Source organism: Pan troglodytes, chromosome 16, assembly GCF_028858775.2.
Source record: "Pan troglodytes isolate AG18354 chromosome 16, NHGRI_mPanTro3-v2.0_pri, whole genome shotgun sequence".
NCBI lineage: Eukaryota > Metazoa > Chordata > Mammalia > Primates > Hominidae > Pan > Pan troglodytes.
In genome coordinates this window covers 44,437,415-44,461,698 of record NC_072414.2, presented here as the reverse complement: position 1 = coordinate 44,461,698, position 24,284 = coordinate 44,437,415, and the positions used below count along the sequence as shown (strand labels likewise).

The following is a 24,284-nucleotide window of genomic DNA, read 5'->3' as shown; positions in this document are numbered from 1 at the left end:
AAAATTGACAAATGGGATCTAATTAAACTAAAGAGCTTCTGCACAGCAAAAGAAACTACTATCAGAGTGAACAGGCAACCTACAGAATGGGAGAAAATTTTTGCAACCTATCCATCTGACAAAGGGCTAATATCCAGAATCTACAAAGAACTTAAACAAATTTACAAGAAAAAATCAAACAGCCCCATCAAAAACTGGGCAAAGGATATGAACAGACACTTCTCAAAAAGAAGACATTTATGCAGCCAACAGACACATGAAAAAATACTCATCATCACTGACCATCAGAGAAATGCAAATCAAAACCACAATGAGATACCATCTCACACCAGTTAGAATGGCGATCATTAAAAAGTCAGGAAACAACAGGTGCTGGAGAGAATGTGGAGAAATAGGAACACTTTTACACTGCTGGTGGGACTGTAAACTAGTTCAACCATTGTGGAAGACAGTGTGGCAATTCCTCAAGGATCTAGAACTAGAAATACCATTTGACCCAGCCATCCCATTACTGGGTATATACCCAAAGGATTATAAATCATGCTGCTATAAAGACACATGTACACGTATGTTTATTGAGGTACTATTCACAATAGCAAAGACTTGGAACCAACCCAAATGTCCAACAATGATAGACTGGATTAAGAAAATGTGGCACATGTATACCATGGAATACTATGTAGCCATAAAAAAGGATGAGTTCATGTCCTTCGTAGGGTCATCAGTGAAGCTGGAAACCATCATTCTGAGCAAACTATCGCAAGGACAGAAAACCAAACACTGCATGTTCTCACTCATAGGTGGGAACTGAACAATGAGAACACATGGACACAGGATGGGGAACATCACACCGGGGCCTGTTGTGCGGTGGGGGGATGGGGGAGGGATAGCATTAGGAGATATACCTAATGTAAATGACAAGTTAATGGGTGCAGCACACCAACATGGCACATGTATACATATGTAACAAACCTGCACGTTGTGCACATGTACCCTAGAACTTAAAGTATAATTAAAAAAAAGAAAAAAAATGTCTGGATAGGGCCAGTCGCGATGGCTCAAGCCTGTAATCCCAGCACTTTAGGAGACCGAGGCGGGCCGATCACGAGGTCAGGCGATCGAGACCATCCTGGCTAACACGGTGAAACCCTGTCTCTACTAAAAGTACAAAAAAATTAGCCGGGCATGGTGGCTGGTGCCTGTAGTCCCAGCTACTTGGGCGGCTGAGGCAGAAGAATGGTGTGAAACTGGGAGGCAGAGCTTGCAGTGAGCCGAGATCCTGCCACTGCACTCCAGCCTGGGCAACAAGAGCGAGACTCCATCTCAAAAAAAAAAAATGTCAGGATAACAGGAGAAGACGCTTCTGCCGACCAAGAGGCAGCAGAGGAGTTGCCAGATGCCATTAAGAAAATCACTGAGGACCAGAAACAGTGGCTCATGCCTGTAATCCTAGCACTTTAAGAGGCCGAGGCAGGAGGATTCCTTGAGCCTGGGAGTTTGAGACCAGCCTGGGCAACATAGGGAGACACTGACTCTACAACAAATTAAAAAATTCGCCATGCATGGTGGTGTGTACTTGTAGTTCCATCTACTCAGGAGGCTGAGAAGGGATGATCACTTGAGTCTGGGAGGTTGAGGCTGCAGTGAGCCATGAATGCACCACTGCATGTCAGCCTGGGGCAACAGAATGAGACCCTGTCAACCCCACCCCAGCTCTCCCCAAAAATAAAATAATTGAGGAGAAAGGATATCTGCCTGAAAGAAGTTGCTTTTTTTGTTTTTGTTTTTTTGTTTGGTGTGTGTATGTGTGTGTGTGTGTGTGTGTGTGTGTATGTTTTAGAGACAGAATCTGGCTGTGTTGCCCAGGCTGGCCTCAACTTGCTGGGCTCAAACGATCCTCCTACCTCAGTGTCCCAAGTAGCTGGGACTACAGGTGCACACTATCATGCCTGGCTAAACAGATTTCCTTTTTCTTTTTCTTTTTTCAAATGAGACAGAGTCTCACTATGTTGCCCAGGCTGGTGTCAAACTCCTGGGCTCAAGCGATCCTCCCGCCTTGGTCTCTCAGAGTGCTGGGATTAAAGGCGTGAGCCACTGCAGCTGGCCCCGAACTGATTTTTAATGCAGACAAAAGTGCCCTATTCTCGAAAATAATGCCACAAAAGACATTTACTAGTAAGGAAGAGAATTGAGTACCAGGATTTAAGGCAGGAAGGGACAAGATAACTGTACTATTTTGTGCAAATGCAGTCAAGTTTATAATCAGGACTATCTTTATCTATAAAGCTGCTAATCCATGAGCCTTGAAGGGAAAAGATAAATACTAGCTGCCAGTCTTTTAAGTGGACCCCAAGAAGGTCTGGACAACAAGAACTCTTTTTCCTTTCCTTTTTTTTTTTTTTTTTTTTTGAGATGGAGTCTTGCTCTGTCGCCCAGGCTGGAATGCAGTGGCGTGATCTCGGCTCACTGCAACCTCTGCCTCCCGGGTTCAAGCAGTTCTCCTGTCTCAGCCTCCCAAGTAGCTGGGACTACAGGCGCCTGTCACCATGCCCGGCTAATTTTTGTATTCTTAGTAGAGATGGGGTTTCACCATGTTGGCCAGCCTGGTCTCGAATGCCTGACCTCAAATGCCTGACCTCGAGTGATCCGCCCTCCTTGGCCTCCCAAAGTGCTGGGATTACAGATGTGAGCCACTGTGCCCCGCCAAGAACCCTTTTTCTGAATTGGTTCCATTGATGCCTTGTCCCTGATGTGAGGGAATACCTTGTCAGTAAGGAATGGCCTTTTTTTGGGGGGGGGGGGTGGAGTTTCACTCTTATTGCCCAGGCTGGAGTGCAATGGTGCGATCTTGGCTCACCACAACCTCCACCTCCCAGGTTCAAGGGATTCTCCTGCCTCAGCCTCCCGAGTAGCTGGGATTACAGAGATGCGCCACCATGCCGGCTAATTTTGTGTTTTTAATAGAGACGGAGTTTCTCCATGTTGGTCAGGGTGTTCTCGAACTCCCCACCTCAGGTGATCTGCCTGCCTCGGCCTCCCAACGTGCTGGTTTTACAGGCGTGAGCCACTGCGCCTGGCCCAAGGATGGCCTTTTAAAGTTCCTTTGATATTGGGCAATGTCCCTGGCCACCTAGAACCCCATGAATTCAACACCAAAGCTATCAAAGTGGTCTACTTGCCCCCAAACACAACACGTCTAATTCAGCCTCTAGATCAGGGGGTCATAAGAACCTTTAAGCTTCATTACACATGGTACTCTGTGGAAAGAATTGTCAATGCTATGGAAGAAGACCCCCAACAGAGAGAACGTCATCAGTGTCTGGAAGGATTACACCATTGAAGGTGCCATTATTGTTATAGAAAACGCTGTGAAAGCCATGCAGCCCAAAACAATAAATTGGTGCTGTAGAAAATCGTCCAGATGTTGTGAATGCCTTCGTAGGATTTACAACAGTGCCAATCAAGGAAATCATGAAAGAGATTATGGATGTGGCAAAAAGGGTGGGGAGTGAAGAGTTTTGGGCTATGAATCTTGGAGAAATTCAAGAGCAAATAGACACTACACCAAAGGAATTAACGGAAGCCAACTTGATGGAGATGAGTACATCTGAACCAGTGCCAGACTGTGAGAAAAAAGATACAGAAGTAGCAGTGTCAGGAAGCAAATTGACATTAGACAATCTAGCAGAAGAGTTCTGATTTTTCAAGACTGCTTTTGACTTCTTTTACAACATGAACCCTCCTATGATTTGGGCACTGAAACAAAATCAAACAGTTGCAGAAGGATTGGTACCCTTATAGAAACATTCTTAGAGAATGGAAAAGCAAAAAAGACAGAAATTATGACGTATTTCTGTAAAGTTACACTAAGTGTGCCTGCTTCTCCTGCCTCCCCTTCTATCTCCTCTATCTCTGCTGCCTCTGTCATCCCTGAGGCAGCAAGACCAACCCCTCCTCTTCCTCCTCCTCCTCAGCCTATTCAGTATGAAGATGACAAGGTGAACACCTTTATGATGCTCCACTTCCACTTACTAAATAGTAAATATATTCTTTTCCTTTTGATTTTCTTAATAAGTTTCTTTTCTCTAGCTTACTTTATTGTAAAAATATGGTATTTTAATACATATACAGAATATGTGTTAATCAACTGTTTATGTTATCAGTAAAGCTTCTGGTCAATAGGAGGCTATTAGTAGTAGTAAAGTTTTTGGGGAGTCAAAAGTTACACACAAATTTCCGACTGTGCAGGGGATTGGCACTGCTTACCCACATGTTGTTCAAGGGTCAACTGTATATTATTATAGTTAACCTTTACACTAATATACATATATGAATTAGCCTTTGTGTAATTTCCAATTTTTCACTTTTACAAACAATGCTGCAGAACATTTTTAGAAATAATTATTTGTATTTTTTAGTATCTCCGTGGGAAAATTTTATATATGAACTTTCTGATTCAAGGATATGTATATTTTAAAAACTTTTGGTTTTATTGTAAAAATAGTACTTACTCATGAAAAAATGAGAAATATGGAAGTATGTAAAGTACAAAATTAAAGGTTCCCTCACCACCTATTTCAGTATGCATCCCTGAAATATGTATTTCACATTGTTAAAGAAATTACCAAATTGCTCTCTCAAAGGTTGTGCCTGTTGATTCCATCACCAATATATGAAAATACCTGTTTGTCCACTTTCTTCCTAACACAGGTTATTTTCAATCCTTTAAATATTTTCAAATTTAATTTGCAACTTTTAAATATTTTGTTATTATGTTTTATAGAGACAGGGTCTGTCTCTGTCACCAAGGCTGGAGTGCACTGGCATGATCATAAATCACTACAGCCTTGAACTCCTGGGCTCAAGTGGTTCTCCCACCCCAGCCTCCCAAGTAACTGGAACTACAGGTGCACACCACCACACCCAGCTAATTAAAAATTTTTTTTTTACATTTTTGTAGAGACGGGGTCTCACCGTCTTGCCCAAGCTGGGCTTGAACTCCTGGGCTCAAGCAGTACTCCCACCTCAGCCTCTCAAAATGCTGGGATTATAGATATTAGCCATTGTACCTGGCCTAATACTGTATTTTAAATTTGCATTTGCTTAATTATTAGTGAGACTGCACATCTTTTTAATTTTTTATTTTTCTGAGACAGGATCTCATTCTGTCACCCAGGCTGGTGTACAGTGGTGTGACCTTGGCTCACTGCAGCCTCTGCCTTCCCAGCTCAGGTGATCCTCCCGAATAGTTGGGACAATTTTGTCTAGAGAGTTGCCCAGGCTGGTCTCCAACTCCTAGGCTCAAGCAATCCTCATGCCTCAGCTTCTCAAAGTGCTGGGATTACAGACATGAGCCACTGCACCTGGTCCATCTTTTCTTTGTTTAACTTTTTAAATGGTGCTTCTGTTCACTACCTGTTTTTTTCTTTTGCCTATTTGCTACTAGGTTGTTTATCTTTTTCTTATTAATTCGCTGATATGTGAGGTTTTGTTTTATGAAGCTTAATCTTGCTGGACATAAAATTATTGGCTGCTAGGTTTTTCTTTTTTCTTTCATCACTTTGAAAATGCCATCCCATTCTCTTCTGGCCTGTGAGAGTTCTGCTGAGAAGTGTGCCATTAGTCTGATGGGGTTTCCTTTATAGGCAACTAAGTGTGCTTTTCTCTTGCCGATTTAAAATTTTTTTCCTTCACTTTGACTTTAGACAGTCTGATGATAATATGCTGTGGTGAAGTTTTTTTTGCAGTTTATTTTCCTGGGGATTGCTGGGCCTCCTGTAGCTGGATGTCTAAATCTCTTTCTTGACTTGGGAAATTTTCATCAATTATTTCCTTAAATAGGTTTTCAGAACTTTTTGCATTTTCTTCCTCCTTGAGAATACCAATAATTCGTAAGCTTGGTTGCTTTATGTAGACCCTAATATCTTGATGTCTTTATTCATTCTTTTTTCCTCACTTTTGTCTGATTATGTTATTTCAAAAGACTTGTCTTCAAGTTTTGAGATTCTTTTTTTCTGCTTAGTCTAGTCTATTTTTGAAGCATTTCAAATGTATTTTGTAATTCCTTCAATAATTTTTCAGACCCAGAATTTCTGTTTGTTTTTGAAATCTGTCTCCTGTAAATTCCTCGTGTGCATCCTAAATTGATTTTCTGATTTTCCTTATATTAGTTTGCAGATTTCTCTTGCATCTCATTGAGCTTCTTTAAAATCAATACTTTGAATTATTTATCGACATTTCAAGGATTTTTGTTCTGCTTAGGATCTATTGCCAAATAATTATTTTGTTCCTTTAAGGTTGCCATAATACCTTGCTTTTTCATACTTCCTATGTGTTGATTTCTGTGTATCTGAAGATGTGACTATGATGCTGATTGGGTAGGGCCATTTGTCTGCATGAAGTGACAAAGACTTTGTATGATTTCCTTGGATATACATAGCCTTAATGCGGTAGCTTTCTTGAATGCTGGTTGTAGTGGCGTATCAGGCAGTGAGCAGACACACAACTTCCTGTGCAGCTGTGATGGCATGGGTGATAGGGGCAGTAGTTGTGAGAAGCTCTTCTCTTTCTCAAGTGCTGTGCTCTTGTGTTAATTGTTGCAGTGGGCTGTTCAGGCTGTCCCAGAAGGTGGATTGGGCCATGGAACCCCCAGGGGCCTGGATCCTGCACCCTATCTTGGAGTGGGGGGCAAAGCTGGAATGGAGCTAAGTTAGCTAGGCCTGCACTCAGACCACCTACCCTGATGGGAGTGGCTACCTACCCTGATTTAGGCCTCTGGTAAAATACCTGGGTTAGGGCTGACCACTGTTATGCTGATGTCTCAGCCTGGGAAGGGAGGGTGGTTCTAGCTTCACAGCCTTGGCTGGCAGACATGGGACCTGCTTCCCTCTTACACCCCAGTCTTGGCAAGGTTCGTGCCCCCATCTCAACTATGTTAGCCAGTCTGGCTGTTCACTTAGTCACTACAGTTTGCTTCTCGTCTGCAGTGCAGTCTTGGGCTATAGGAGTCACTGTGCAGCTCAATACTACACCTCTCTGGCACTTCTCCTCCTCTGGTCCATGGGTGGGGTTGGGGGGAGCCCAGTTTCAGCACCAGCAGCTGGAGCCCATACCACACTCATTTCTCAGTTCTGGCTGTGGGAGCCCCTCCCACAGGTTTCAGTTCCCCCAAGCCCCAGCCTGAGTCTCTCTACTGCCAAAGACTGCTGCTGCTGTGGCTAGCTCCCAGGCGTGTGAGGTGCAGCTTGCTAAGAGCTAGGAAAGAGAATAGGGTCCTGCTGTAGGTGTCCAGTCTGAAGGAATGCCTGGGATACTTCCTCAAGCAGTTCCTTCTCACAGTCTCCTGGCTGCTCCGCATGTTAGATCTAGGGCTTAGAAGGGGCAAGGTACTTTCCTGTGGTCTGGATTGCTCAATTCCCTAGTGGGAAAGTGGACCACAGAGAGATACCCACCCTTTTCCATATTGGGGATTCACTCCTGGTTTTTGGCCGGTCCTGGCCATACGGGCTACCTACCTTCCTTCTTCTCAGATTTTGGAGTTTCTTTTTGCTTTTCTGTTGGACTCATTGCTTTTCATGTCAAACATATTATCATGGATAATATGTTCAAAGTATGATTGTCTACACACTATTTTGGTTCTTCTGAGTTTATGAAGTGTGCTAGAAAAGCCTCTAGTCAGCCATCTTGGGCGAAAAAAATCTCAAGATGTATCTTTTTCTTAATGATTTGTAAGAGTTCTTTTTAAAAGTCTTTTTAAATTTATTCTATTTATTTTCTAGAGACAGGGTCTTGCTCTGTTGCTCAGGCTGGAGTGCAGTGGCATGATCATAGCGCACTATACTTTCGAATTCCTGAATTCAAGCAATCCTCCTGCCCTAGCCTCCCAAGTAGCTGGGACTACAGGCAAAAGTTCTTTATACATTAAGGGAATTTGCTTTTTTACAAATATATTTTTGGTCACCCTGTATTTTGGGTTTGTTTATGATGTATTTTGGCACCCAGAAGTTTTTTATTTTTCTGAAAAATACTTTGTACCAACCATTCTTTCAAAATTATAAAACCTAGATCAACTTTCATAGCTGCTTTTCTCGGCTAAAATTAAGCTTAAAGGACACTTAATAAAAGGGGCAAGGATAGGGGATCATGGGAGGAGTTAATAAGAAAGCATCATGCAGCCCAAAGTTTAACACTTCCACTTAAAGATGCAGGCCAACAGGGCTTTTTTGCTTAAGGTGTCTCAGCCAGCAGCAAGATGGCCTACTCATTTGCCCTCTGAAAGCCAGCTCATTATAGAATTCCGTAATAATCTTACCCTGACCTTACTACCAAGGCTGCTGTTTCCAGGTCAAGAATCTCCCTTCTAGTGCTCATCATTAATGAGGTAATACCAGTGAAATGTCCCTCCTTGCCCCTGCCCTTAGGTAAAGCTGACTCCCAGTGTGGCCAATACAGTCTCTATTTGCCTAATATGGATGACATTTTGGAAGCAATTATGTGTATATTAGATAAATCCTGTCTACAGGCTAAATGTGAGTGACAGTCATATATACATAACTAGGAAAACGACTAATCATAAGCAGGAGTTGTACAAGATGTGCTTTTGTTTATGATTAAAAGACTGCTAATTAGAACTAGGGTGTTGGAAACATCTGGTCATTCATTACTCTGCTTAAAAGCCTGTGATGAATCCCTGTCTCATGCAGTATATAGGCCAAACTGCCTACCATGGCACATGAGGTCTTTCACATCCTGCTCCTAACCTATTTTTTCAGTCAGCTAAACACTATGCTAAGCACTTTCATTTCACACGTATTTATTGAGTATCTGCTAGTTACCAAACATTGTTCTAGGTTTCGGTGTTCGTTGTCCCTGCCCTCACAGGCTTTCTGGCTAGTTAGGGACACAAAGAATCCCACATAACCAAAACAATCTATAGAGTAGTCAGGGTGGACTTTTTCTGAGAAAAACGCATATATAAACTGAGACCAGAAGAGTGAGAAGGAACTAGTCCTAAGAAGAGATGGGAAATGAGGGGAAGGTGTTCTAGGCAGTGGGTACAGCAATGGCATTGAACTTGTAGTTTGGGTGTTCTAGGAACAACAGAAGGCTGGCACAGCCAGAGCTCAGGGGAAGGGAGAAGACCCCAGTGAGTTGCTGTTAAACCTGTGGGTAGGGGCCAGATCACATAGTACATTGTAGAGTATAGTGAAGGAATTCAGATGCAGCACAATGAGGTACCTGAATCGGGGTTTGGCCTGGGGTTGGGCTGGCGACAAAACTGTGTAGTGGTTTTAAGCCTTATCTAATTTATCTGCATCATAACTCTCTGAGGCAGGTATTACTAATAACCAGTTTTATGGATGAGAATCCTGAGGAAGAAAGTTGGGTAATTGTTCAAGGTCACACAGTTGGAAAGTATTGGAGCTACTGGATCTGTCTAACTCCAGAGCCCATGTTCTCAAATGTAATTGTATATACAGTCTAATTGGTTTATTTTGTAAGTAAGGGAATTGAGATTCAGAAAAATTAAAAATAAGCTAGAATGATTAAGAGGATGTGAGGCACTGTTCAAAAAATTTATGCTCTTCTTCCATCTGGAAAGATGAAGAATGAACTTTTGATCTGGTGGAAGCTTCTAACACTATGAGGCACCTGAAGAGGGCAATGCTGACTTATTCACTACAAAAATAGCTTGGGCATCTTTTGAAGCTTCAGATAAGTAATTCACAGGTCAAATAAAAGGAAATGCTTTTGATACAGTTGGTAGCTGATTATTTCAGATACAGATTAACAATGTTTCCAGTAGCTTTTAGGAAATCTGTAGAACAAGTTAGCAAAACAGAAAACCTCTTCTGTATAAAGCATACTAAAATACTGATGAAAATGTCTGTAAGAGAAGTTTAAATAACTAAGAAAATGAGGAAAAAATGAGTACAGGGAAAATGAAATTTTATAATAATAAAAAAAGCAATTTTAGTTGTAAGTTTTATAATATTTAAACATTTTAGTTTTATATGTCTTAAGAAATACTTAACTCATGGATGACGTTTTTTAATATAACTGAAAAGCCACTATAGAGGGGTAAAGGAAATAATATCCTTTCTTAGTTTTTACAGACAGAATGAAATTCTTATTTCTAGAGAAGTCCATCTTGATTAGGAAAATGTGGTCAAGTCACTGCCAGGATGCCGGCTTGACATCTGGGAAAAGGCTGAGGCACAAGTTCTTTTAGAATCTTTGTTTGCTTATGCTGCATTTTTCTCTCAAAATACCCTCTCAGCGTATACAGTTGGAGTACCTGTCACTCAAGAAAAAATGTCCTTTAGTTCATGAGATTTTTACAACCTAAAATAGACTGACAATCAATTTTGATCTTTCTGTTATGATTCCCATTGTCCTGTCAGTTTCTCTCAGTCATGCTGGGAACCCGACCACCCAATTTGGATGATTTTCTCTATCAGTTCAATCATACCACTCAACATCTTAGGGCTGTCAGAGTTAAGGGAAGCAAAGTGTACTCTTGATCTCTCTAGATGTTTGGAAATTACTGAATGAGAATTTCATAACCTTTTTTTTTTCCGAGACGGATTCTCGCTGTCGCCCAGGATGGAGTGCAGTGGCACAATCTTGGCTCACAGCAACCTCCACCTCCAGGGTTCAAGAGATTATCCTGCCTCAGCCTCCAGAGTAGCTGGGACTACAGGTGTGTGCCACCGTGCCCGGCCAATTTTTGTATTTTTAGTAGAGATGGGGTTTCACCATGTTGGCCAGGCTGGTCTGGAACTCTTGACCTCAGGCAATCTGCCCACCTTGGCCTCCGAAAGTGCTGGGATTATAGGCGTGAGCCACTGCGCCTGGCCAATAACCTTAATATCTAATTATTTGTGCTGCTTCATTCTCTAGTAATTGTCTTATCATGATCAAGGTGCAAGCATGGCCAGCAGCTGGCTTGGGTCTAATGCCACTTCTGTGTTCTTTTCTTCCTTCAGGATTTCTCTCAGTGATCTTTTTGGTACTTAGTATGCATACAGTTGTGCTTTCAAGATATCAGATGAACACTGCAGCCTTGTATTATTCGCCTAACCTGTAGTATATATTTAAAAATATTAATGCCACAAAGTAGAAATTGTGGGTTTTGATCAAATTTTTTTTTTTTTTGAGACAGAGTCTCGCTCTGTCGCCCAGGCTGGAGTGCAGTGGCACAATCTCGGCTCACTGCAAGCTCTGCCTCCTGGGTTCACGCCATTCTCCTGCCTCAGCCTCCTGAGTAGCTGGGACTACAGGCACCTGCCACCATGCCTGGCTAATTTTTTTGTATTTTTTTAGTAGAGACGGGGTTTCAGTGTGTTAGTTGGGATGGTCTCCATCTCCTGACCTCATGATCCGCCCACCTCGGCCTCCCAAAGTGCTGGGATTACAGGCATGAGCCACTGCGCCTGGCCCAAACTTTTTGTTTTTTGAGATGGAGTCTCGCTGTGTTGCCCAGGCTGGCTAGAGTACAGTGGCGCGATCTCAGCTCACCACAACCTCTGCCTTCCAGGTTCAAGCAATTCTCCTGCCTCAGCCTCCTGAGTAGCTGGGACTACAGGCGCATGCCACCATGTCCGGCTAATTTTTGTATTTGTAGTAGAGACGGGGTTTCACTATGTTGGCCAGGCTGGTCTCAAACTCCTCACCTCGCGATCTGCCCACCTCAGCCTCCCAAAGTGCTGGGATTACAGGCGTGAATGACCACACCTGGCTGATCACACAGTTTTTATGGGGTTTCTGCTGAACAAGTCTACCTAAGCTATGGGGAGAGGAATAGGTAGCATATAAGATTTAAATATGAATAAGTTTTACTAACCTAGAGGCCCTTCATGCTTACTCATGTTCTGTTCATCACCTTCAAAATAACTTCCTATTGTGAAATGCTGTTTTGTTTGGGCAAGCTAGCCTGTTTTTAAGTTTGGGTGACTAGGTGTCTGTTTTTCACTCATGCTTATGGTTGATAGCAAATTACAGTATTTTTGTTTTTAATGTTAAGATTATTTATTGTTTATTAATAATTGCAAAAACATCAGGCAATGTTTGCTGTAAAAAATTGCAAAAACAAAAATTAACCACTGCTAAGATTTTAAGTATGCCCTTTAAATGTCATATCATTTTCCTTTTTACAAAACATATATATTGGCCTGACACAGTGGCTCATACCTATAATCCCAGCACTTTGGGAGGCTGAGGTAGGAGGATCGCTTGAGCCCAGGAGTTGGAGATCATCCTGGGCAACATGTTGACAGCTAGTCTCCGCAAAAAAATACAAAAATTAAACAGGCATGGTGGCACGTGCCTGTAGTCACAATTACTCACTAGGCTGAGGCGGGAGGATCGTCTGAGCCTGGGAAGGTTGAGGCTGCAGTGAGCCATGATTGTGCCCCTGCACTCCAGCCTGGGCAACAGCAAGACTCTGTCTCAAAAAACAAACAAAAATGCATATTGTTTTCACTTAAAAATATATTGTGAACACTTTCCTTTGACCACATGTATTCTACTCACATATATTTTATGATCATATATATTTTATGATATTATTTTATTTAAAATTGCGCTGAATTTCCTTAGTCGATTTTTTTTATTGTTGGTCCTTTCAGTTGTTTTCTTTTTGTCTTCTTTTTTTGGGGGTGGGGGGAGAAATTATGTCATTAAAGTCTTTATATAGCTTAGATAACTTCTTTAAGCTATAACCCTACAAAAAATTTCTGGAGCCTCGCCCTCGCCCTCGCCCTCGCACGGTCCTCGTCTCCCCTTTGCACAGTCTCCCTCTGATGCCGAGCCGAGGCTGGACTGTACTGCTGCCATCTCAGCTCACTGCAGCCTCCCTGCCTGATTCTCCTGCCTCAGCCTGCCGAGTGCCTGGGATTGCAGGCGCGCGCCGCCACACCTGACTGGTTTTCGTATTTTTTGGTGGAGACAGGGTTTGGCCTTGTTGGCCGGGCTGGTCTCCAGCTCCTGACCGCGAGTGGTCTGCCAGCCTCGGCCTCCCGAGGTGCCGGGATTGCAGACGGAGTCTCGCTCACTCAGTGCTCAATGTTGCCCAGGCTGGAGTGCAGTGGCCTGATCTGGGATCGCTACAACCTCCACCTCCCAGCCGCCTGCCTTGGCCTCCTAAAGTGCCAAGATTGCAGCCTCTGCCCGGCTGCCACCCCGTATAGGAAGTGAGGAGCGTCTCGGCCTGGCCGCCCATCGTCTGGGATGTGAGGAGCCCCTCTGCCTGGCCGCCCAGTCCGGGAAGTGAGGAGCGCCTCTTCCCGGCCGCTACCCCGTCTAGGAAGTGAGGAGCGTCTCTGCCTGGCCACCCATCGTCTGGGATGTGAGGTGCCCCTCTGCCCGGCCGCCCAGTCTGGGAAGTGAGGAGCGCCTCTTCCCGGCCGTCATCCCGTCTAGGAGGTGAGGAGCGTCTCTGCCTGGCCGCCCATCATCTGGGATGTGGGGAGCGCCTCTGCCCCGCCGCCCCGTCTGAGATGTGAAGAGCGCCTCTGCCCGGCCGCGACCCCGTCTGGGAACTGAGGAGTGTCTCTGCCCCGCCACCACCCCGTCTGGGAGGTGAGGAGTGTCTCTGACCGGCCGCCCCGTCTGAGAAGTGAGGAGCCCCTCCGCCCGGCAACCGCCCCGTCTGGGAAGTGGGGAGCCCCTCTTCCCGGCCGCTACCCCATCTGGGAGGTGGGGGGCCCCTCTACCCGGCCGCCCCGTCTGGGAAGTAAGGAGCCCCTCTGCCCAGCCGCCGCCCCGTCTGGGAGGTGGGGGGCCCCTCTGCCCGGCAGCCCCTTTTGGGAAGTGAGGAGCCCCTCTGCCCGGCCGCCACCCCGTCTGGGAGGTGTACCCAACAGCTCATTGAGAGCGGGCCGTGATGACAATGGTGGTTTTGTCGAATAGAAAAGGGGGAAATGTGGGGAAAGAAAGGGAGATCAGATTGTTATTGTGTCTGTGTAGAAAGAAGTAGACATAGGAGACTCCATTTTGTTCTGTACTAGGAAAAATTCTTCTGCCTTGGGATGCTGTTAATCTATAACCTTACCGCCAACCCCGTGCTCTCTGAAACATGTGCTGTGTCCACTAAGGGTTAAATGGATTAAGGGCGGTACAAGATGTGCTTTGTTAAACAGATGCTTGAAGGCAGCATAGTCGTTAAGAGTCATCACCACTCCCTAATCTCAACTACCCAGGGACACAAACACTGTGGAAGGTGGAAGGCGGCAGGGCCCTCTGCCTAGGAAAACCAGAGACCTTTGTTCACATGTTTATCTGCTGACCTTCCCACCACTATTGTCCTATGACCCTGCCAAATCCCCCTCTCCGAGAAACACCCAAGAATGATCAATAAATACTAAAAAAAAAAAAAAAAAATTTCTGGAAAATCCCAGCTACTCAGGAGGCTGAGGCCAGAGAATTGCTTGATCCTGGGAGGCGGAAGTTGCAGTGAGCCAAGATTGCACCATTACACTCCAGCCTGGGCAACACAGCGAGACCCCTTCTCCCCCTGCCCCCCAAAAAAGAATTTTTACATTTTTAAGGTATTTGAAAAAAAAATTGTCAAGCTTCCTTCCCAGAAATGCTATGAAGATTTATATGCTAAAAACCAGTGCCTGAGATTCCTAATTCCCGTGCCCTTGCCAATATTTTCAAATTTCTAATATTTTAAAATTTGACAGTTGAAAGTGGTACCTTTTGAAAAATTAATTTATGAAAGAATGTTATAAAATGAAGTTAGTCTTTTTGTTTTTTGTTTTTATATTTATTTATATTTGTATGTATTTGTGAGGTACCTGTGATATTTTGATACATGCATAGAATGTGTAATGATCAAATATGGTATTTAGAATATCCATCCCCTTGAACATTTATTATTTCTTTTTTATTATTTTTCTTTTTTTTTGAGATAGAATCTTGCTTTGTGCGGGGCTGGAGTGCAATGGTGCAAACATGGCTCACTGCAGCCTTGACTTCCTGGGCTCAAATGATCCTCTCACCTCAGCCTCTCTAGTGGCGGGGACTACAGGTGCATGCCACCACGCCCAGCTAATTTTTGTATTTTTTGTAAAGATGCCACCATGCCAGGCTAATTTTTGTATTTTTTGTAGAGACAGGGTTTCACCATGTCACCAGCCCAGGCTGGTCTTGAACTCCTGACCTCAAGTGATATACTTGCCTCGGCCTTTCAAAGTGCTGGGATTACAGGCATGAGCCACTGTGCCCGGCCACATTTATCATTTCTTTGTGTTAGGAACATTTGGAATCTTCTTCTTCTAGCTGTTTTGAAATACATAATACATTGTCGTTAGCTATAGTCACCCTATTATTGTGCTATTGAACACTAGCAGTTATTTCTTCTAACAGTATGTTTGTACCCATTAACTAACCTCTCTTTATCCCTCTATTGCCACACACACCCTTCTAGCCTCTAGTAATTACAATTTTACTCTTTGCCTCCGTGAGATCTACTTTTTTGTAGCTTACATATGAATGAGAATGTGTGATATTTGTTTTTCTGTGCTTAGTTTATTTCACTTAACTTAATGACCTCCAGTTTCATCCATGCTGCTGCAACGACAAGATTTTATTCTTTTTTATGGCCGAATAGTATTCTATTATGTATACATAACACTTTATCAGTTGATCTGTCGGTGGACACTTAGGTTGATTCCATATCGTAGCTATTGTTAATAGTACTGCAATAAACATGAGGGTGCAGATATGCTTTTGACATACTGATTTCCTTTCCCTTGAATAAATACCCAGAAGTGGGATTACTGGATTGTATGGTAGTTCTATTTTTAGACTTTTGAAAAATCTCCATGCTCTTTTGCATAATGACTGTACTAATTTACATTTCCACCAACAGTGTATAAGAATTTCCTTTTCTCCACATCCTCAACAGCCTCTGTTATTTTTTGCCTTTTTGATAAAAGTCATTCTAACGGGAGTGAGATTATACCTCATTGTAGTTTTGATTTGCATTTTCTGATGATTAGTGGTGTTGAGCATTTTGTCATATACCTGTTAGCCATTTATATGCCTTCTTGTGAGAAATGTGTGTTCAGATCCTTTGTCTACTTTTTTTTTTTTTTTTTTTTGAGACAGGGTCTCACTGTCACTTAGGCTGGTGCAGTCATTGTGCACTGCAGCCTTAACCTCCCTGGGCTCAAGCGCTTCTCCCACCTCAGCCGCCAAGTAGCTGGGACTACACCACACCTGGCTAATTTTTGTATTTTTTGTAGAGATAGGGTTTCGCCATGTTGCCCAGGCAGGTCTTGAACTCCTGAGCTCAAGCAGTCTACCTGCCTCAGCCTCCCAAAGAGTTAGGATTACAGACGTGAGCCACCACACCAAGCCCCTTTGCCTACTTTTTAATGAGATTATTTGTTTTTTGTTTTGTTTTGTTTTGCTGTTGAATTGAGTTCCTTGTATATTCTGGATATCAGTCTCTTGTTGAATGAAAAGTTGGCAAATATTTTCTCCAGTTCTGTGGGTTATCTCTTTACTCTGTTAATCGTTTTCTTTGCTGTGTAGAAGCCTTTTAGTTTAACATAGTCCTGCTTGTCTATTTTTGTTTTTCTTGTAATTTTGAGGTCTTAGCTATAAAATCTTTATCTAGACTGATGTCCTGGAATGTTTGCCCAATGTTTACTTCTACAAGTTTCAGATCTTACATTTAAGCCTTTAATCCATTTTGGTGTATATTTTGTGTATGTTGAGAGACTGGGGTCTAGTTTCATTCTTCTGCATATGGTTATCCAGTTTTCCCAGCACCATCTATTGAGGTGACTGTCCTTCCCAATTGTATGTACTTGGTGCTTTTTTCAAAAATGAGTTGGCTGTAAATGTATACATTTATATCTGTATTCTCTGTTCTTTTCCCTTGGTCTATGTGTCTGTTTTTATACCAGTACCAGGCATGCTTATTTGGTTACTACAACTTTATAGTATATTTTGAAGTCAGGTAGTGTCATGCCTCCAGCTTTGTTTTTTTTTTTGCTCAGGATTGCTATGTCTATGTGAGGTCTTTTCTGGTTCCATATAAATTTTAGGATTGTTTTTCTGTTTCTGTGAAGAATATCATTAGTATTTTTGAAATGGATTGCATTGAATCTGTAAATTGCTTTGGGTGATACTGGCATTTTAACAAAATTAAGTCTTTTCATCCACAAGCATGGAATATCTTTCCATTTTTTTGTGTGTCCTCTTTAATTTCTTTCATCAGTGTTTTTATAGTTTTGGTTGTATAGATGTTTTACTTCTTTGGTTAAGTTAATTTCTAGTTATTTTATATTATTTGTAGCAGTTGTGAATGGGGTTAATTTCTTGATTTCTTTTTCAGATTGTTTGCTGTTGGCATATATAAATGTTACTGGTTTTGTATGTTGATTTTGTATCCTGCAATTTTACTAGATTCGTTTATCAGTTCTAACAGTTTTTTTTGGTGGCGTTTTTAGGGTTTTCTAAATAATAAGATCATGTCATCTTCGAGCAAGGGTAATTTGGCTTCTTCCTTTCCAATTTGGATGTCTTTTCTTTCTCTTATCTGATTGCTCTGGTGAGGACTTCCAATATTATGTTGAATAAAAGTAAAAGTAGACATCCTTTTGTTGTTGCGTATGTTAGATGAAAGGCTTTCAAATGGTCCCCATTCAATGATGTTAGCTGTGGGTTTCTCATATGTGGCCTTTATTATTTTGAAGTATAGTCCTTCTGTAACCACTTTGTTGAGGTTTTTTTTTTTATCATGAAGGGATGTTGAATTTTATTGAATGCTTTTTTAACATGTATCAAAATGATCATATGGTTTTTGTTCTTCGTTCTGTTAATGTGATGTATTACATTTATTGATTTGTGTATGTTGAACCATCCTTGCATGTCTGGGATGAATCCCACTTGATTGTGGTGAATGATCTTTTTAATGTGTTGTTGAATTCAGTTGGGCTAGTATTTTTTTTTTAGAATTTTTGCATCTGTATTCATCAGTGATATTAGCCTGTAGTTTTCTTATTTTGTTGTCTCCTTTTCTGATTTTGGTATCAGGTAAAGCTGGGCTTGTAGAATGAGTTTGGAACTATTCCCCACTTTTCAATTTTTTTGAAGAGTTTGAGCAGAATTGGTATTAGTTCTTCCTTAAGTGCTTGGTAGAATTCAGCAATTAAGCCATCAGATCCAGGGCTTCTTTTTTGTCGTTGTTGTTATGACTCTGATCTTATTACTTATTACTCATTATTAGTTCAGGTTTTCAATTTTTTCATTATTCAATTATGGTAGGTTGTATGTGTCCAGGAATTATCAATTTATTCTAGGATTTCCAATTTGTTGGCGTATAGTACTTTATAATGTCTCTAATGATTCTTTGTATTTCTGTAGTCTCAGTTGTTATGTCTCCTTTCTAATCTTTGATTTTATTTATTTGGGTCTTCTCTCTTTTTATCTTAGCCTTGGTCAAGGTTTGTCAATATTTTCAAACAGTAAACTTTTTGTTTCATTGACCTTCTGTATTTTTTTTTTAGTTTCAATTTCATTTATTTCTGCTCTGGTCTTTATTATTTCTTTTCCTCTACCAATTTTGGATTTGGTTTGTTCTTGCTCTTCTAGTTCCTTAACATGCACCATTATTAGATTGTTCATTTGAAGTCTTTTTACTTTTTTGATGTAGGCATTTATTGCTATAAACATCTTTCTTAGTACTGCTTTTGCTGTATCCCATAGATTTTGGTATGTTATATTACCGTTTTTGTATTTTCAAGGATATTTTAAATTTCCATCTTAATTTTTTAAATTGACCCTTTGGTCATTCAGGAGCATGTTGTTTAATTTCCATGTATTTGTGAATTTTCCAGGGTTCCATTGTAGTCAGAAAAGATAATTGGTTTCTCCTTTTTTGAATGTGTTGAGATTTGTTTTGTGGCCCAAGTTATGTTCTATTCTGGAGAATATTTCATGTGCTGATGAAAAGAATGTGTACTCTTCTGCAAATGGGTGAAATGTTCTGTAAATGTTAGGCCTGTTTGCCTGTAGTTTAACTCTGATGTTTCCTTGTTGATTTTCTGTCTGGGTGATCTGTCCATTACTGACAGTGAGGTGTTGAAGTCTCTGACTTTTATTTTATTACAGTGTATCCCTCTCTTGGACCTATTAATGTTTGCTGTATATACTTGGGTACTTTGGTGTTGGGTGCATAGATATTAATATTTGTTGTATCTCCTTGCTTAATTGATCCCTTTATCATTATATAGTGACCTTCTTTGTTACTTTTTACAGTCTTTGACTTGTAGTCTATTTTATCTGATACAAGTATAGCTACTCCTACTCTTTTTTGGTTTCCACATGCATGCGATATCTCTTTCCATCCCTTCACTTTCAGTCTACGTATGTCTTTATAGGTAAAATGGGTTTCCTAGGGACAACAGATAGTTGACTCTTGTTTCTTTTTTGATTTAGCCACTCTATATCTTTTTTGATTGGAGAATTTTATCCATTTGCATTCAGTGTTATTGATAAGTAAGTACTTTCTACTGTCATTTTGTTGCTTGTTTTCTAGTTATTTTCTTATTCTCTCTTCTCCCTCTCATACTATCCTCCTTTGTGGTTAAGTAGTTTTCTCTAGTAGTATGTTTTAATTTGTTGCATTTTATTTTTACTGTATTTTTCATAAGTTTTTACTTTGTAGTTACCATGAGACTTATAGAAAACATCTTATAGATGTAATAAGTTATGTCAAGGAGATGACTATTTATCTTAGATCACAAAGACAAGACAGAAATGCAGAAATATTTTTTTTAAAAAAAACCTCTATAATTTAATTCCATTCCCTCTACGTTTTCACTTTTTATTGTCTCAATTTACATATTTAATATTGCTTATCTCTTAACGGGTTCCTGCTGCTATTTCTTTTTGATAGATTTATCTTCCAGACATTATACTAGTTATGAGTTGAAAGCACATCACCATTGCAGTTTCAATTATTCTGAGGTTTTTTTGTGTGCCTATTTTTACCTGTGAGTTTTATACCTTCACATGTTTTGTTTTTTCACATTAGTGTTTTGCTTTTTTTTCTTCTTCCAGATTGAAGAACTCCCTTTAGTATTTCTTATAAGACAGGTCTGGTGGTGGTGAATTCTCTCAACTTTTGTTTTCTGGGAAGGACTTTATCTCTCCTTCATGTTTGAAGGATAGCTTTGTTGGATATGGTATTCTAAGATGGCAGGGTTTTTTTGTCTTTCAGCACATTGAAAATGTCCTTTCACTCCCTTCTGGCCCATATACTTTCGCTTGAGAGGTCTGTTGCAAAATGCATTGGAACTCCTTTATATGTTATTTGCTTCTTTTCCCTTGCTACTTTTAGGACCCTCTGTTTGTCCTTCACCTTTGAGAATTTGGTTATTATATGTCTTGGGGTAGCCTCATTTGGGTCAAATGTGTGTGGTATTCTATGACCTTCCTATACCTGGATATTTATATGTTTCTCAAGTTTTGGAAAGTTTTCTCTTACTATTAATATTTCTTTGAATAAGCCTTCTTTCCCTCATTCTTAATCAACTCCCTCTTGAACACCAATAATTCTTAGGTTTAGTCTTTTAGGGTAGTTTTCAATATCTCCTTGGCAGAGCTTCATTCCTTTTTATTCTTTTTTGTTTCTCCTATGGCTATTTTTTTTTTTTTTTTTTTTTACATGGAGTCTCACTTTGTTGCTCAGGCTGGAGTACAGTGGCGCAATCTTGGCTCACTGCAACCTCTGCCTCCCGGGTACAAGTGATTCTTCTGCCTCAGCCTCCTGAGTAGCTGGGATTACAGGAGTGCACCACCATGCCTGGCTCTAGTAAATGATCTGAGTGCTGCCCATCCTGAATGAGGATGGTCCCAAAGGGAATATCCTGTCAGTGTGGAAAGGCTGGCTAGGGATTTGGGCACAGGGGAATTATGGAATATACCTCCTACAGTATGATACTGCTGAACTCTGATTTGGAGTCTCCTCTGAGTTTAAGAGCAGAGTTTCCAGGGCCCAGGATGATGGTCCTATATCCTCTCTTTGTTTCTGGCTGTCCTCAGGGGTATTTCACCCTTCAGGCACTCATGATACTTCCTGTGGGTTGAGGCAAAGATAGGTCTTCTGTCAGGTAACCCAAGATGGCAGGGAATTTGTACCTTGATCTCACTTTTTCCAGTGTAGAAACTCAGTCAGAGGGAAATTTTCCTTGCACTTGGTGCCAGACAGATTTGGTGGAGCTGCGTCATTGATATAGGAGTCTGAGTATCTTACCATCTGCTCAGAGTTTTTTTTAATACTTCTCTGTGGCCCTGGGAACTGTCTCATTCTCATTTTAATTCTGGGATATTGCTGGTGATAATCTTGGCATTATATTTTTGTTTTTGGTTTTCAGTGGGGGGAGGGGGTGGTGAAACCAGCTTGCTTCTGTGCCACCATTTTGGAGAAGAATCTGCCTATATTTACTCAATTCTGACATACACATTGTTTTTTATAGTAGGAATGCATCTTATTGATAGTCTCTTAGATTTAATGAAATATACATTTATTCAGTAAGTAATTACTGGGCATCTATTATAGATCAGACACTATGTTGGGCTGTGGGCATCAGTTTGAGTAAAACAGACATCTTCCTATCTTCATGGTTTTCATAGTGAAGAAAAAGTACAGGGTTATCTGAGAAAACGTAACAGTGGAGCTTAATTTAGATAGACACGTCAGGGAAGGTCTTTCCAAGTAACGGATATTAAAACTTAAGATGTGAAGGATAAGGAGGAGTCAGTCAGAAAACAAGTGAACTAGGGATTCCAGGCCAAGAAAAAGCAAGAGAGAAAATCTCGAGGCTTGATCTAGCATGGATTGTTTAAGCAGTTAAAGGACAGGTAGTGCAGATGGCCCTTGGTGGGGTGAAGAGAGGGGCTAAGCAGTGAGGTAGTAGGGAATGTCATGAGATGGGGTTGGTTCTTCGAACCTTCTGAGGGCAAGTGCCAAATAATGCAGGGCTCATAGGGGTTATGTGAATGTTTTAGCCAAAGTTATTAAAGGATTTTAAGCAAAGATGAGACATCATTTTTCCATTTTTCATCCTGTTTTTCCATTTCAAAAACATCACTCTGGCTGCTGAATAGAGAGTTGGGGGAGGAAAGCTTGATAGAGAACTATTTCTAGCATTAGAGTGAATATTGGCTAGGATTTGGTGGTGGCTGTAGAGATGGAGAGAGGGGGACAAAATTTAGTTAAAATATTGCAGGTAGGACTTAGTGATGGATTTGTTACAGGAGTGAAGGAGAGGGAAGTCCTGAGTATCAGTTTGTTTCCCAGGAGCAACTATCTGCGTAGAGGTGCCTGTCTGAGATGGGAATGCTGCAGGAAGGACATATTTAAAAAGAGGTAGGAGAAGAGTTCTGTTTTGGACTTGTTGAATTTAAGATGTCTATGAGACAGCTAAATAGAGATTTTAGGAAGTAATGTGGATCTAGGGGTCTGGAGTTCAGTAGAAAAGTCTAGGTAGAGATAGAAATTTGGGAAAAATTGGCATTTAAACTCCTGAGAGTGGGTGGGATACAATGTAAATATAAAAATAAGACCCAGGAGGTGAAGGTTGCACTGAGCCATGATCACACCACTGCAATCCAGCCTGGGCAACAGAGTGAGACCCTGTCTCAAAAAAAAAAAAAAAAAAAAAAAACCCCACAGTAGTGCAATCTAATCATAAGAATAATATTAACATAGGCTAGATGTGGTGACTTACGTCTATAATCCCAGCACTCTGGGAGGCCGAGATGGGAGGATCACTTGAGCCAAGGAGTTCACGACCAGCCTGGGTGACAGTGAGACCTTGTCTCTAAATTTTTTTTTGTGTGTGTGTGTGACAAGTTCTCACTGTCATCCAGGCTGGAGTACAGTGGCACCATCTTGGCTCTTGCAGCCTCCACCTCTTGAGTTCAAGTGGTTCTCCCACCTCAGCCTACCGAGTAGCTGGGACTACAGGCGTGCACCACCATGCCCAACTAATTTTTGTATTTTTTTGGTAGAGACAGGGTTTCACTGTGTTGGCCAGGCTGGTCTCGAACTCCTGACCTCAAGGGATCTGCCCATCTCAGCCTCCTAAAGTGCTGGGATTACAGGCGTGATCCACTGCTCCCAGCCCCATCTCTAATTTTTTTTTTTTAAAGAATATTATTAATGAGAATAGCTCACATATCAACTGCCTTCTACGTACTAAGCACTGTTCTGAGTACTTCACATATATAACTGATTTAATCTTCATGATACCCCTATGTGGTAGGTATTATTACCCTCATTGTAGGCAATACATAGGAAAGCCACAGGGCTAGTAAACCCAGAAAGTCTTATCCTGAACTATTATTATTATTATTTTTGAGATGGGTCTTGTTATGTTGCCAAGGCTGGTCTCAAACTCCGGATCTCAAGTGATCCTCCCACCTAAGCCTCTCAAGTACCAGGGTTTACAGGTGTGCACATCACCACGCCCTGCTCTAAAGCCTGAGCCTGAATTCAATTTTTTTTTTGGAGACAGGATCTAGCCCTGTCGCTCAGGCTAGAGTGCAGTGGCAAGATCTTGGCTCACTGCAGCCTTGACCTCCCAGGCTCAAGCAATTCTCCCAACCTCAGCTTTCTAAGTAGCTGGGACTGCAGGCATGTGCTATCACACCTGGCTAATTCTGTTCATTTTTTGTAGAGGTGAGGTCTCACTGTGTTGCCCAGGCTGATCTTGAGCTCCTGGACTCAAGCAGTCCTCCTCCTTTGGCTTCCCAAAGTGCTGGGATTACAGGCATGAGCTACTGTGCCTAGCAAGCCTGCATTCTTAACACCACATTAAAAGAGAGAAGAGACTTAGCTTAGAGGTCTGGGCAATTCTAATAGTTACAGATAGGATAGAGAAGGTAGAGCTGGCACAGGAAATGGGAAAGGAATGATTAGAGAGGCAGGAAGGAACCATGCCAGGCCAGAGTGTTCCAGGTAGGCTGCCAGGGTCAGTGGTGAAACACTGCTGAAAGGTGAGCCCTTAAAGAATACATAGGTATTATATGGGTGATGAGGATGGGGGAAAGGGCTTGCTGGGCAATTTGAGTAGAGATAGATACGGAGAAACCAGCTGGTGTTTGCAGTTGTTAAGAGGGTTGAATGCAAGGCCAGGAGAGGTGAGAGATGACACTGGAGAAGTTGACAGGGCCAGATCATGAAAGATGTGTAACATTCTGTATTACAGTCCATTCTCATACTGCTATAAAGAAATACCTGAGGCCGGGCGCAGTGG

The 24,284-nt window shown here is 41.7% G+C and overlaps 1 protein-coding gene across 5 annotated transcripts in view; it reads left to right on the top strand.

The window, feature by feature from the left end:
* MYO5A (myosin VA) overlaps window positions 1-24,284 on the top strand; it is a 223,688-nt gene that overhangs the window by 55,980 nt on the left and 143,424 nt on the right. Inside the window, exon 1 of one of the 5 annotated variants that reach the window (XM_054666957.2) lies at window positions 13,307-13,581. The exons of the other annotated variants lie outside the window; for them this stretch is intronic. The gene's annotated coding sequence lies outside the window, so the exon portion shown is untranslated. Of the gene's footprint in view, window positions 1-13,306; window positions 13,582-24,284 lie in introns of those variants that run through there. 5 annotated transcript variants of the gene reach the window in all.